At 45.7% G+C, this 14,725-nt stretch overlaps 1 protein-coding gene across 3 annotated transcripts in view; it reads left to right on the top strand.

Annotated features, from left to right (window-relative positions):
• LOC139259907 (collagen alpha-2(V) chain-like) overlaps positions 1-14,725 on the top strand; it is a 516,763-nt gene that overhangs the window by 148,388 nt on the left and 353,650 nt on the right. The window lies entirely within an intron of this gene.

Genomic DNA, 14,725 nt, shown 5'->3' with positions numbered 1-14,725 from the left:
CAGGTAGATAAGGTGGTTAAGATGGCATATGGAATACTTGCCTTTATTAGTCGAGGCATGGAATACAAGAGCAAGGAGGTTATGCTTGAACTGTAAAAAAATATCAGTTAGGCCACAGCTGGAGTACTGTGTGTAGTTCTGGTCACCACATTACAGGAAAAATGTGATTGCACTAGAAAGGGTGCAGAGGAGATTTACAAGAATGTTGCACGGCCTAGAGAATTTTGGCGATAAGGAAAGATTGGAGATGCTGGGTCTGTTTTCTTTGGAACAGAAGAGGCTGAGGGGAGACCTGGTTGAGGTGTATAAAATTATGAGGGGCCTGGATAGATTGGATAGGGAGGACTTGTTTCTCTTGGCAGAGGGGTCATTAACCAGGGGGCATAGATTTAAAGTAATTGGGAGAAGGTTTAGAGGGGATTTGAGCGGAAATTTCTTCACCCAGAGGGTAGTGGGGGTCTGGAACTCACTGCCTGAAAGGGTGGTAGAGGCAGAAACCTTCATCACATTTAAAAGATACTTGGATGTGCACTTAAAGTGATGTAACCTACAGGGCTACGGACCAAGAGCTGTAAAGTGGGATTAGGCTGGATAGCGGACACGATGGGCTGAAATGGCCTCCTTCCGTGCTGTCAATTTCTGTGATTCTTTTATCCACCTGCTCTTCATCCATTTTGTGAGTTGAATATTGGTGCTCTGGGTGTTTTGTGTTGCTTTCCTTTATGATCCAGGTTTTTTTTTATAATAGGAGAATGTAAAGCAATTTCAAAATTATGTAGAATCCTGCAGTTTAAACAAAGTTGAATGGGACTAATTATTTCATTCATAAACAAAAATGACATATTTCGGGGAAGCATTCTAGTAGCTAAAATGTGTATTCCTAACAAAGAATTACAAAAAGCCCTCAAGTAAGTTAGATCAACAATATAGTTGTGACAAGAGTCAGACAGTATTCGCTCTCTGTTTCCTTTACTTGTGCTGCTCAAAAGATCATTAGACCAGACATTCTTCCATACCATTGCACAGAGAGAACTAATACAGAATGTGTGTCTTAAACCTTGGAAACCCTAGCTACTGTTGTTTTGAATGCTATACTTCAATTACTGCAATCTTTTTTTTTAAATCTAAGTTTGAGTGACAATGAACCAGCGATTTACTCAGAACATGAGGAATGAATAGAATCTTTAGGTTTAACAGGGTGACTTAATCATCAGCAGTCGTTAAAAAAGTTGAATTTTAGTTAAACAAAGTGGAATGTATTCTGCTTTATGTCGTAATGTCCAGAATCCTTATATCCCGACATACCTCCGCAGAAAGCTATGAAGCAGTTGGAGTGAGTATCCAAGGCTATTCACTTCAATGCTTGATCCACCACCTTGCTCAAAATGTATCCCCCACCACCCACCCCCCTGCCCAGCACCCTGCCTGCACCGATGTATGCAGTCAGTACTTCTGTTCTGCCTTGCTCTCAGAATTCCTAAAGAAAAGTTTCAGTTACTAGTTCACTGTTCATGACTAATCTTCGAGAAATGTAGACCAGTTCTTTCATCTTGTTTGAATAAACCATTCCTCTGCTGCTTCACATTTTTTCATTAGCTATTTTTGGTGTTATTGGTCTTATTCTGCAGTTGCTCCAACATATATATATGACATTTGTGTGGTTATTTGGTTCTTTCGATGATTTGAATCTTTGTTATAAACCACACAATTTTTCTTCCACTTTATCGTCATTGTCCAGGAATTCCAGAAAAAATAGAGATGTGATTGTCATGGAAATGTCTGAAATTGCCTTACTTGAGGTTGTCAACATTGTATGTATTTTTATGAATCTGGGTACTTGTTCAAAACTTTAGAAATGGTCGTGCGGCACTATTGCGTGAAAATGGCAGAATCCATTCACAACACTAAACTCTCAGCCAGGACATGGACTGCTTCTTATTAATGGCTAAGGTTTCAACAACAGTGAAGAAATTAAACTAGAAAAGGTTAGGTTGAATGAAAAGGAAGCTATATCTCAGGTTTGTGTTTATTTGCAATAGAAAAATGCTCTGATTGGAGTCAGCTTGATCACATGACCTGATTGCTGATTGGTCCCCTTGGAGGATAAGACACATTCAGTAGTTTCTCTGAACTGTGTAATTAAAACCGCCTTGCCTACGTAATCAGTGACTTTGTAATTCGAGCCATTCTGACTGCCGACTCCAGACAGGAGAGAGCTCATTCTCACAGATTATGACCTCCCCACCCCTCCATCCCCACCTAAGTTCCTGCCCCATCCCCCAGTCCAAGTTCCTTTCCCATCCCCCAGCCCAAGTTCCTGACATCTCCAGCCCAAGTTCCTACCCATCCCAGCCTAAGTTCCTGCACCATCCCAGCCCAAGTTCCTGACCTTACCCCCATCCCCTGCTGCGCCATAGATGGGGCATTGTGTGTCGGTCACGGATTGTTAACAGTTTAATTGGGTATGAAGTGAATAGTGACAGTGTCGTCACTTCCGGATTTCATCCACTCCAATGATGTCACTTGTCACAAATGCACCGAGTTTTCCGAGAAATCGGGTATGGGTATAAAGTGGGTGGGGAAGGAACGCGATCCGTCTTCCCTGAGTTTCCTCTTTCTCTCACCCCTCTGATCCCCTCTATCTCCCCCAGTTTCTCTCCCACCCGCTCCCCCCCCCCAGTCTCTCTCTCTCTCTCTCCCCCCAGTCTCTCACTACCTTCAATTTCTTCTCCCCACAGAAGTCCGCAAAAATGTTGGCGTAGATAACCACGGCGATATTCTAGGCCTTAGTCTATATCAGCAAAGCAGCTCTGGGCTCCTCAACAAAGCAACATGGTCAACCGCAGCGCTGGGCTCCTCACAATACAGGCCCCACTTCTGGTTTCAGGTTCGAGAAGTCTGCGCATGCGCGGGGCAGGGAGAGCAGAGTCCAGGGCGGTCGTGCACAGAAGGATACACAAAAAGCTGTTGCAAATAATCACTCCGATATTTAGGGAATGTAGTGGGTTTTTGCTCAGCCCAATTACGGGGGTCTTTGGTGGCTGTTGATGTATTGTGCCATCTGTCCCTTCTAGGGGACGGTCCAGCAGCTTATGGCTCGCTGACCACTAAACTACCGGTTGCGAAGCGCCCTAGCACCCCTATCTGGTTCTAAGCTCAGAACTTTGGTGGATTATGAGCTTCCACAAGGGAAAACACAACACTCAGAGACAAGTGGCCCTTGGAACAAAAAAAAAACGGGTAAGTCCAATTTATTAACCACGGTAAGTTTCCAACAAGGTCAAACTTCATCAAAACACATATCTGACACACACTTATAAACTATGAAAATCTATGGGAAGAAACGGACACAACAAAAACCTTACACAATTTTATCTTTACAAGACATTTCCAACACCACCCCCACCCCCCTTTTTACCTGACTGACCTCGGTTGACAGTTGGGAAAAGAAACCCCAGGATAATCCCTTTTGACAGTTATTTTTTTTAGCCTTAGGATGGTTGGTTTATGGGGTAGCTGGAGTGAATGTTGCCTCTCCCAGTTACTTCGGTCTCCGGTTCTTCAGCTGGTTGGCCTCGGAGCGTTGTTCGGCTTCTTGAGACGATGTTGGGCCTCTCGGTAGTTGGGTTGTATATTCTGCACACAAGTCGAGTCCAGGGCCCGTTCGATGGTAGGTTTCCCAGCCGGTAACAGTCCGTCTCCGTTCTCTCTCGGTTTCTGTCTGTCTGTGACTGCTACTGCTCCTCGACTCCTTCTCCTACTGCTCCAGCTGCTTCTCCCCTCTCGGTGGTTCTGTAGGTCCTATATTTGTATCCAATTTAGTTCTGGCCTTTTCGCGCCCAAACTCAGTTGGTGGTCCATTGTGTAAGTTTGGGTGGGGAGATAGCTTTGAATATTTAATCAGAAGATGTCACAGGTACAGGTAGGTGTGAGGACAGGGGTATTGTTTCAGTGCACATTGGTGCCTCAAAGTCTGCTGGTCCATTGTAATAGTCCTGGGAGTCAATCGGTTTGGGCCTTTCCTTTGATGGACCATCACTGCAGTGATCTCAGGACTATTGTCCACTGTCCATATTAATTAGGTCGATGATGGTCCACATTCATAATTTGATTAGGGGTGAGTCATATTTTCGAATTGGGCCGTCTAGTCCCCATTGGTTGAGGATTTCCCCACTTCAGGCCCGACTCGACCCCTGATTGGCCTGCCAGAATGCACTTTTCCCCCATTGGCCATTGCCTCTGTCTCGCTTGTGAGCCAGACTCCACAATATCTGTGTCCACCCACACGTTTCCCAGCCTGCCTGGTCTGAGGTTTTTACTTGGTCAAAAATGTTCATTTAAAATGTATAGGACGATCCCATATTAGTTTTCTTGTCCTTAAGGTGTTCCAAAAGAAAATGCGGCTGTGGATTTTTGAACCTTAGAGGAACAAAAGAGAATGAACTGCTAAATTAAACATCGTTAGGATGTAAGAACATTTCAGTTGGTGGCAAATTAGTCACCACAATATATAGTTTAGAAATAATGACAAACAGTTCCATTGAAGTATAGCTCATGGGTATAGTCCTACATTTTCTTTCCAATCGGCGTGTTGCTAAATTAGCACCAAAATCAATTAGGAAGAGAGTAGTTAAGTTCATGGAGGCCTCAGTAGAGGTGCTATTGCATGAAATAAGGAGAAAATGTTGGCCTTCATAGCGAGGGGATTTGAGTACAGGGGCAGGGAGGTGTTGCTACAGTTGTACAGGGCCTTGGTAAGGCCACACCTGGAGTATTGTGTACAGTTTTGGTCTCCTAACCTGAGGAAGGACGTTCTTGCTATTGAGGGAGTGCAGCGAAGGTTCACCAGACTGATTCCCGGGATGGCAGGACTGACCTATCAAGAAAGACTGGATCAACTGGGCTTGTATTCACTGGAGTTCAGAAGAATGAGAGGGGACCTCATAGAAACGTTTAAAATTCTGACGGGGTTAGACAGGTTGGATGCAGGAAGAATGTTCCCAATGTTGGGGAAGTCCAGAACCAGGGGTAAGGGGTAAGCCATTTAGGACCGAGATGAGGAGGAATTTCTTCACCCAGAGAGTGGTGAACCTATGGAATTCTCTACCATAGAAAGTTGTTGAGGCCAATTCACTAAATATATTCAAAAAGGAGTTAGATGAAGTTCTTACTACTAGGGGGATCAAGGGGTATGGTGAGAAAGCAGGAATGGGGTACTGAAGTTGCATGTTCAGCCATGAACTCATTGAATGGCGGTGCAGGCTAGAAGGGCCGAATGGCCTACTCCTGCACCTATTTTCTATGTTTCTATATTTCTATGAGAGTCTGCTTAGCACACAAGACAGGGAACTGGGAAAGTCTACAGTTTAGGACCAGTGGAATAAGATGGTAGAGACAATGAATGCCACCTCCAGAATTTTGTAGATGGTGTCAATTCAGAAAAATGATTAATGACATCATGGTCAGCTACGGTAAGTGGAACAATGTTCATCAATTTCTATGGCTAAGTTGAATACATAAGTAACAGTGCCAACCACCCTGCCCTCCCAGTGTTCCTCTAACCCTCATCCCCTACAATGCCTGAACACAATGGTGAAAGCTGTCAGGTTGAGGACATACGGAGGCCGAAATTCCGTATCACCCTGTTTGGGGGTGGTAACCTTTCCGAGGCCGGACATTCTGCGCCTGGTGCAGAAGTCCCACCCCGGAAGCGAAATTGAGCTTACCACTCCTGACAGGAACTGGAGCGCAATGTCACGTGCTCCACTTCCTCTCGGGGTGGGCTCGGGGGCACTACTCGGGTGAAAGTCAGTGTGCTACATGGCCTCTCCACGTAGTGCTGACGCGTTCCAAGGGTACTCCCCTTCCGTTAAAGGGGAGCGATGCTGTGAGCTCTGCAGGGTTTTTGATGGTCCTCCACTTGGCCACCGGGAATGCGGGGTGCCATGGCCGCCCGGCATCGAAACGGAGTGCTGGGCTACACTGTTGCGGCACGGACCTCACAATAATGGACTAATAGGCCGGACGGGTAAGTCAGAGTGCGGCGTGAAATGGCGGCGCGCACCTCCCCTTTAAGTTTTGTCCCACGAGTAAAGTGCGTCCCGGTTTGTGACTCAGTAGGCTGGTGCTGACATTACCCACGGCAGCCTTACGGGGCGCTGCCCAATGTCTGCCGCAGGGCAAAAAGTGGCCGTCGCGCATGGCGATGACATCATTGCCAGAGGCGCAGTGGTCCAGGACGCTACCATGCTGGGGCGCGGCACTACCGGTTTCGCGCCGCCGCTAACTTCCACGCAACTTCGCGGGAGCCAGTAGCGCACCCCCCAATCCCGGGCAAAAGCACTTTTGCGCCCCATTAGTGCCCCCCGGAGGTGCTCATGGCAGGCGCACAGTCTTCAACAAGTCACACTGGGGCCTTTTTCACACTTAAACAATGGCTTTCTCAAGCCTACTACTAAGCACCAGCTTTGTACATCATAACCTCCTCCTCTTGACATAGCAACTAGCAAAAGTAAGAGTTTGTGACTGAAGGATAGATTTAATGTAGGCACTATGGTCACAGTGATAATAGAAAGAGTCCCATTCGAATACACATACATTCCTCTACTTCTGTATGATGAAGATCCTTTCTAATGGTGAGGTGGCAAAGGATACAGCAAGCCACAATTTTTCAGAAAATCATTGCAGGTCTCTCTTTGCAGTGGATTACATGCCTCTGTTACCAAAAGTGATGAATCTCTAGGTTCCATTGTGGTATCAGAGGAAGGTATCAATTGATACGTACTAGCCATCAAACTGACAGTTAGCATTCCCCCGTTTGCAGTGTGTGTTAACAAAAATCAGCAATGGATTTAATCTTCCTGTCTTGTCTTGAGGTCCCCGGAACACTGCAGAACAGAACTCTTCTGTCCACTGCTGATCTTCAGTGCAATCATGTCCATGTGATCAGGTGGCTCGGACTCTTGAGCATATACGGGACACCCAGCCTATAAGTGCAATACACTTAACTATGCTAAGTACAGTAGATTTGCATGAATCCAGAAATATGAAAACAGGGACTAGTTGGATGTTAATAATAGCTTCAGTAATAAAACAAACTTGAAAGAGATGCATGTAGTAATTGTATAAAGTAAAACCAAGATTAGCTAAGATTAAAATTTTTAATTGTGAGATTAATCGCAATTAATCTTTGAAATCACTTGACAGCCCTACTATATAATTATATGCATTGCCTATCTGTGGTGATTCATTACAACATGTGGACAGGGCCTACTTCTCTTCATGCTTATTGGTACGATTTTATTCTGTAATTTAACCGATGTTGAGATGTGGAAATTATGTCGGCAGCCTTCCATTTGTATTGGCAGCGGTCCAGAGTTACTTCATTCTTGGTGGAAATTTTATGGACATTTCATTAATCGCTAGCCATGTGTCAGTGATTATATGAAAAACACAACAGAACTATATATAAAATAAACTATTGATTCGATTCTCTTGGCACTTCATAGTCAAATGATGGTTAGGTATGCTTTATCAGCTAGCCATGAAAATCTGGCCTTATGTCTTCATGGAAAAGAGAGTATTTTTGATTTTGACTTTTTACAGTTCATATAGCTATACCTGAAGTAATTCCTAACATGGTGCTTCAGATGTACAGCTGCTGCAACTGTATAGGGTATTGGTGAGGCCGCACCTGGAGTACTGCGTGCAGTTTTGGTCACCTTACTTAAGGAAGGATATACTGGCTTTGGAGCGGGTACAGAGACGATTCACTAGGCTGATTCCGGAGATGAGGGGGTTACCTTATGATGATAGATTGAGTAGACTGGGTCTTTACTCGTTGGAGTTCAGAAGGATGAGGGGTGATCTTATAGAAACATTTAAAATAATGAAAGGGATAGACAAGATAGAGGCAGAGAGGTTGTTTCCACTGGTAGGGGAGACTAGAACTAGGGAGCACAGCCTCAAAATACGGGGGAGCCAATTTAAAACCGAGTTGAGAAAGAATTTCTTCTCCCAGAGGGTTGTGAATCTGTGGAATTCTCTGCCCAAGGAAGCAGTTGAGGATATCTCATTAAATGTATTCAAGTCACAGATAGATAGATTTTTAACCAATAAGGGAATTAAGGGTTACGGGGAGCGGGCGGGTAAGTGGAGCTGAGTCCACGGCCAGGTCAACCATGATCTTGTTGAATGGCGGAGCAGGCTCGAGGGGCTAGATGGCCTACTCCTGTTCCTAATTTTTATGTTCTTATGTTCTTATGTACTTCAAGCCAGACACTGCATTGATGTGATGGTTGACTGTCTCATGGCAGAGTAAAGTGAGGTTGGATCATAACTTTGCATTTGGGATCGGTCTGCACGTGGAGACTGTCAAGTGGAGGGACACGACACTGCTTGTGAATATCATTGCTGCTATGTGATGTTTATGAGGACAGCAGGCTTATCAACTGAAACCACCCCAATGACGACAGAATAAATAAAAGTGAACAGAACAATGGTACTTGCTTATGAAAGAATGTTTAAAATGAAATGAACTTGACCCTTTGGAATCCTAGAAAGATACAAAACAAAACCTACAGCAAGAGAAACTGAGGACCACCAAGAATGCCCAAGTATAGACACCCAAAAAAGATTAGGGCCTTGTAATGTATGTACATAAGGTCTGCCCACCAACAGGGGGCACTACCATCGGAGGTCCTAGGGTCATAGGTATACTCGTGCTGGGCCCGGTATATAACCTGAACTTCACCTTTGTATCTTCACTTCTGGAAGCCATGAAAGACTGACCAGGTTACACCTAGTCACTGGCTCACAGTACGGAGTTCATTGTATCATTTCCTACACTACAACTGGCGATGAGACAAATACGAACCCACGCAAAAGTATGGTGAGTACAGCACGATCGAGTAGTGTTGGAATTCTTGAGAGATTCAATGAGGGAGAGGATTGGGGAGATTTCACAGATCATCTTGACCAGTATTTCGTGGCAAACGACCTAAACAAAGGCAAGGATGCAGAGAAGCGCAGGGCAGTTCTTCTCACCGTCTGTAGCCCCACAATTTATGCAGTCATCAAGAATCTGCTCTCACCCACTCTCCCTACAGAAAAGGATTACAAAGAACTGTGTGCTCGAGTTCGGGAACACCTTAAACCCATGGAAGGCATCCTCCTATCCAGATATCGCTTCTATACGCACACTCCTCCAGAAGACCAGGACGTAGCGGCATTTGTTGCCGACCTGAGACGTCTTGCAGGGCCTTGAAAATTTGGGCCTGCAATGGAAGACATGCCGCGTGAATTTTTCGTGATCGGAGTCAACCACGAGGCGATCTTAAGTAAGCTGCTGGCTGCAGAGACTCTGGACCTCAGCAAGGTCATCACCATCACCCAAGCTTGCATGTCCACGCAGAAATGCACGAAGCAGATATTGCGACAAAACAGGAACTCCACAGCACGTACTGTGTATAAAATTGTATCGACAGCTGGCAGAGCTGCACACGGCAGGGCCTACTCAACTGCGTATGTGAGAATGGGCGCCACTTAAAGTTCACCATCAAGGGCCTGCTCGACTGCGTATGCGAGAAAGGGAGCTGCTCAAAGCCTGCCATCGGGCTCAAATCTGAGCTCAACGCGTTGGCGTTGCGTGGGCAATCACCGACACCATCAGTGCCGCTTCAGGCAGTATGTATGCAGAGGGTGTGTGAAGACTGGGCATCTTCAGCGGATGTGTCCACAGCAGAGCAAGCGAGCTGCGACACACCACGTGGATGATGACCAATTTAGCGTGCATCTGGCGATGCAGCCCGAGGCATTTGAGAGCATCGAAGAGGAAGTGTATAGCATACATGCATTCCCAACAAAGAGCCAACCGATAATGATGGAGGTAAAATTACTAACAAAGAGCCAACCGATAATGATGGAGGTAAAATTAAACGACGAGTAGTTCGGGGACCGCCGAGAGGCGGGAGTTCGGGAGGCGAGCGGCCTACAAGAGGCCCGTCAGCGAGCAGTCCGGTGAGTGTCGAGAGGCGGGAGTTTGGGAAGCGAGCAGCCTACAACAGGCGAGCTGGTGCAGTTGCAGCTGGGAGAAAAGGCAAAAAAGTAGAAAGAAATCGAAAGGTGATGTCACAGCCAAGGGGGTAAGTGATTGGCTGGTAATTGGTGAGTAGTTTTTCTTTTCTTTAGCATTGTTGTTACCAAATTAAGTTAATCTAAGGGTTAAGTCATGGCAGGAGAGCTGGACACGTGTTATGCACGTCCTGTAATATGTGGGAAGTTAGGGACACTTCCAGTGTCCCTGACGACTACGTTTGCAGGAAGTGCATCCATCTGCAGCACCTGACAGACCGCATTGCAGCACTGGAGCGGCGGGTGGATTTACTCTGGAGCATCCACGATGCTGAGGATGATGTGAATAGCACGTTAAGCGAGTTGGTCTTACCACAGGTAAAGGGTAGACATCCAGATAGGGAATGGGTGACAATAGGAAGAGCTGTACAAGAAAGGTAGTGCAGGGGTCCCCTGCAGTCATCCCCCTGCGGTCATCCCCCTGCAAAACAGATACACCGCTTTGGGTACTGTTGAGGGGGATGACTCATCAAGGGAGAGCAGCAGCAGCCACGTTCAAGGCACCATGGGTGGTTCTGCTGCACAGGAGGGCAGGAAAAAGAGTGGGAGAGCTATAATGATAGGGGATTCGATTGTAAGGTGAATAGATAGGCGTTTCTGCGGCTGCAACCGAGACTCCAGGATGGTATGTTGCCTCCCTGGTGCAAGGTTCAAGGATGTCTCGGAGCGGGTGCAGGACATTCTGAACAGGCAGTTGTCGTGGTGCATATAGGTATCAACGATATAGGTAAAAAACGGGATGAGGTCCTACAAGACGAATTTCAGGAGCTAGGAGCTAAATTAAAAAGTAGGACCTCAAAAGTAGTAATCTCAGGATTGCTACCAGTGCCATGTGCTAGTCAGAGTAGGAATCGATGGATAGCTCAGATGAATACGTGGCTTGAGGAGTGGTGCAGAAGGGAGGGATTCAAATTCCTAGGACATTGGAACCGGTTCTGGAGGAGGTGGGACCAGTACAAACCGGACGATCTGCACCTGGCCAGGACCGGAACCAATGTCCGAGGGGGAGTGTTTGCTCGAGCTGTTGGGGAGAGGTTAAACTAACATGGCAGGGGGATGGGAACCTATGCAGGGAGACAGAGGGAAGTAGAATGGGGGCAGAAGCAAAAGATAGAAAGAAAAAAAGTAAAAGTGGAGGGCAGAGAAACCCAAGGCAAAAAACAAAAAGAGCCGCATTACAGCAAAATCCTAAAGGGGAAAAGTGTGTTAAAAAGACAAGTCTTAAGGCTCTGCTCCTCAATGCGAGGAGTATTTGGAATAAGGTGTACGAATTAACTGCACAGATAGCAGTTAACGGATATGATGTAGTTGGCATCACGGAGTCATGGCTCTAGGGTGACCAAAGCTGGGATCTCAACATCCAGGGGTATTCAAAATTTAGGAAGGATAGACAGAGAGGAAAAGGAGGCGGGGTGGCTTTGCTGGTTAAAGAGGAAATTAATGCAATAATAAGGAAGGACATTAGCTTGGATGATGTGGAATCTGTATGGGTGGAGCTACAGAATACCAAAGGGCAGAAAACGCTAGTGGGAGTTGTGTACAGACCATCAAACAGTAGTAATGAGGATGGGGACAGCATTAATTACAAAATTAGTGATGCGTGTGATAAAGGTACAGCAGTTATCATGGGCGACTTTAATCGACATACTGACTGGGCAAACCAAACTGATAGCAATGCGGTGGAGGAGAATTTCCTCGAGTGTATTAGGGATGTTTTTCTAGACCAATATGTTGAGGAACCAACTAGAGGGCTGGCCATCCTAGACTGGGTGATGTGTAATGAGAAAGGACTAATTAACAATCTTGTTGTGCGAGGCCCCTTGGGGAAGAGTGACCATAATATGGTAGAATTCTTTATTAAGATGGAGAGTGACACAGTTAATTCAGAGACGAGGGTCCTGAACTTGGGGAAAGGTAACTTCGATGGTATGAGACGTGACCTGGCCAAAATAAACTGGCGAGTGATACTTAAAGGGTTGACGGTGGATAGGCAATGGCAAACATTTAAAGATCACATGGATGAACTTCAACAATTGTACATCCCTGTCTGGAGTAAAAATAAAACATGGAAGGTGGCTCAACAGTGGCTAACAAGGGAAATTAAGGATAGTGTTAAATCCAAGGAAGAGGCATATAAATTGGCCAGAAAAAGCAGCAAACCTGAGGACTGGGAGAATTTTGTAACACAGCAAAGGAGGACAAAGGGTTTAATTAGGAGGGGGAAAATAGAGCCTGAGAGGAAGCTTGCTGGGAACATAAAAACTGACTGCAAAAGCTTCTATAGATATGTGAAGAGAAAAAGATTAGTGAAAACAAATGTAGGTCCCTTGCAGTCAGATTGAGGTGATTGCGGGAACAAAGAAATTGCGGACCAGTTCAACAAATACTTTGGTTCTGTTTTCACGAAGGAAGACACAAATAACCTTCCGGAAATACGAGGTGACCAAGGGTCTAGTGAGAAGGAGAAACTGAAGGATATCCTTATAAAGCGGGAAAGTGTTGGGAAATTGATGGGATTGAAGGCTGATAAATCCCCGGGGCCTGATAGTCTGCATCCCAGAGTACTTAAGGAAGTGGCCATAGAAATAATGGTTGCATTGGTGATCATTTTCCAACAGTCTGTCAACTGTAGATCAGTTTCTATGGACTGGAGGGTAGCTAATGTAACACCACTTTTTAAAAATGGAGGGAGAGAGAAGGCAGGTAATTATAGACCAGTTAGCCTGACATCAGTAGTGGGGAAAATGTTGGAATCAATTATTAAAGATGAAATAACAGCGCATTTGGAAAGCAGTGACAGGATCGGTCCAAGTCAGCATGGATTTATGAAAGGGAAATCATGCTTGATAAATCTGGAATTTTTTGAGGATGTAACTAGTAGAGTGGACAAGGGAGAACCAGTGGATGTGGTGTATTTGGACTTACAAAAGGCTTTTGACAAGGTCCCAAACAAGAGATTGGTGTGCAAAATCAAAGCACATGGTATTGGGGATAATGTACTGATGTGGATAGAGAACTGGTTGGCAGACAGGAAGCAGAGAGTTGGGATAAATGGGTCCTTTTCACAATGGCAGGCAGTGACTAGTGGAGTACCGCAGGGCTCAGTACTGGGACCCCAGCTCTTTACAATGCATATTAATGATTTAGATGAAGGAATTGAGTGTAATATCTCCAAGTTTGCAGACGACACTAAGCTGGGTGGCGGTGTGAGCTGTGAGAAGGATGCTAAAAGGCTGCAGGGTGACTTGGACAGGTTAGGTGAGTGGGCAAATGCATGGCAGATGCAGTATAATGTGGATAAATGTGAGGTTATTCACTTTGGGGGCAAAAACAGGAAGGCAGAATATTATCTGAATGGTGGCAGATTAGGAAAGTGGGAGGTGCGATGAGACCTGCGTGTCATGGTTCATCAGTCATTGAAAGTTGGCATGCAGATTCAGCAGGCGGTGAAGAAGGCAAATGGTATGTTGGCCTTCATAGCTAGGGGATTTGAGTATAGGAGCAGGGAGGTCTTACTGCAGTGTACAGGGCCTTGGTGAGGCCTCACCTGGAATATCGTGTTCATTTTTGGACGCCTAATCTGAGGAAGGACGCTCTTGCTATTGATGGAGTGCAGCGAAGGTTCACCACCGATTCCCAGGATGGCGGGACTGACATATGAGGAGAGACTGGATCAACTGGGCCTTTAAACACTAGAGTTTAGAAGAATGAGAGGGGATCTCATAGAAACTTACAAGATTCTGACGGGACTGGACAGGTTAGATGCGGGAAGAATGTTCCTGATGTTGGGGATGTCCAGAACCAGGGGGCACAGTCTTAGGATAAGGGGTAGGCCATTTAGGACTGAGATGAGGAGAAACTTCTTCACTCAGAGAGTTGTTAACCTGTGGAATTCCCTGCCACAGAGAGTTGTTGATGCCAGTTCATTGGATATATTCAAGGGGGAGTTAGATATGGCCCTCACGGCTAAAAGGATCAAGGGGTATGGAGAGAAAGCAGGAAAGGGGTACTGAGGGAATGATCAGCCATGATCTTATTGAATGGTGGTGCAGGCTCAAAGGGCCGAATGGCCTACTCCTGCACCTATTTTCTATGTTTCTATGTTTCTATATTTCTCAATCACAGTAATTAGTGCCTCCACTTCTTCCTATAAGAAATTCTTGGTCCTTGCACCGCGTTGCATCTTCTACTGCTGCAGCTCCAATTTTTCCAATGCTCTCACACAGCACTCCTTCTCACACACACAACTGGCTCTTTAAAAATGTCTGATTGCCAACTCGGATCTGTGCTGCGCATGCGCGTCCATTGCAACGACGTCAGAAACATAACTTTTTTTTCCGCGCATGCGCAGGTTTCAGCACAGACTGCAGGCTCCACCTCCCAAGGTGACTGGACACGCTGCACGGCACCAAATTCAAATTATAGATCAAGGAAACTTTGGCAAAATATTTCTGGTACATTTGTGGCCTAGAAAAACAGGCGTAACTCTGGCAATACGCCAGAAAACGGACTTGGGCAAAATTGAGCACTATAATCTGCAGACTGTTGGTTCTTGACAAATAATGTGAATTCCCCAAACGTGCTCTCCATCTTT

This window comes from Pristiophorus japonicus, chromosome 3 (assembly GCF_044704955.1).
Source record: "Pristiophorus japonicus isolate sPriJap1 chromosome 3, sPriJap1.hap1, whole genome shotgun sequence".
Classification (NCBI taxonomy): Eukaryota; Metazoa; Chordata; class Chondrichthyes; family Pristiophoridae; genus Pristiophorus; species Pristiophorus japonicus.
This window is presented reverse-complemented; position numbering and strand designations above follow the sequence as displayed.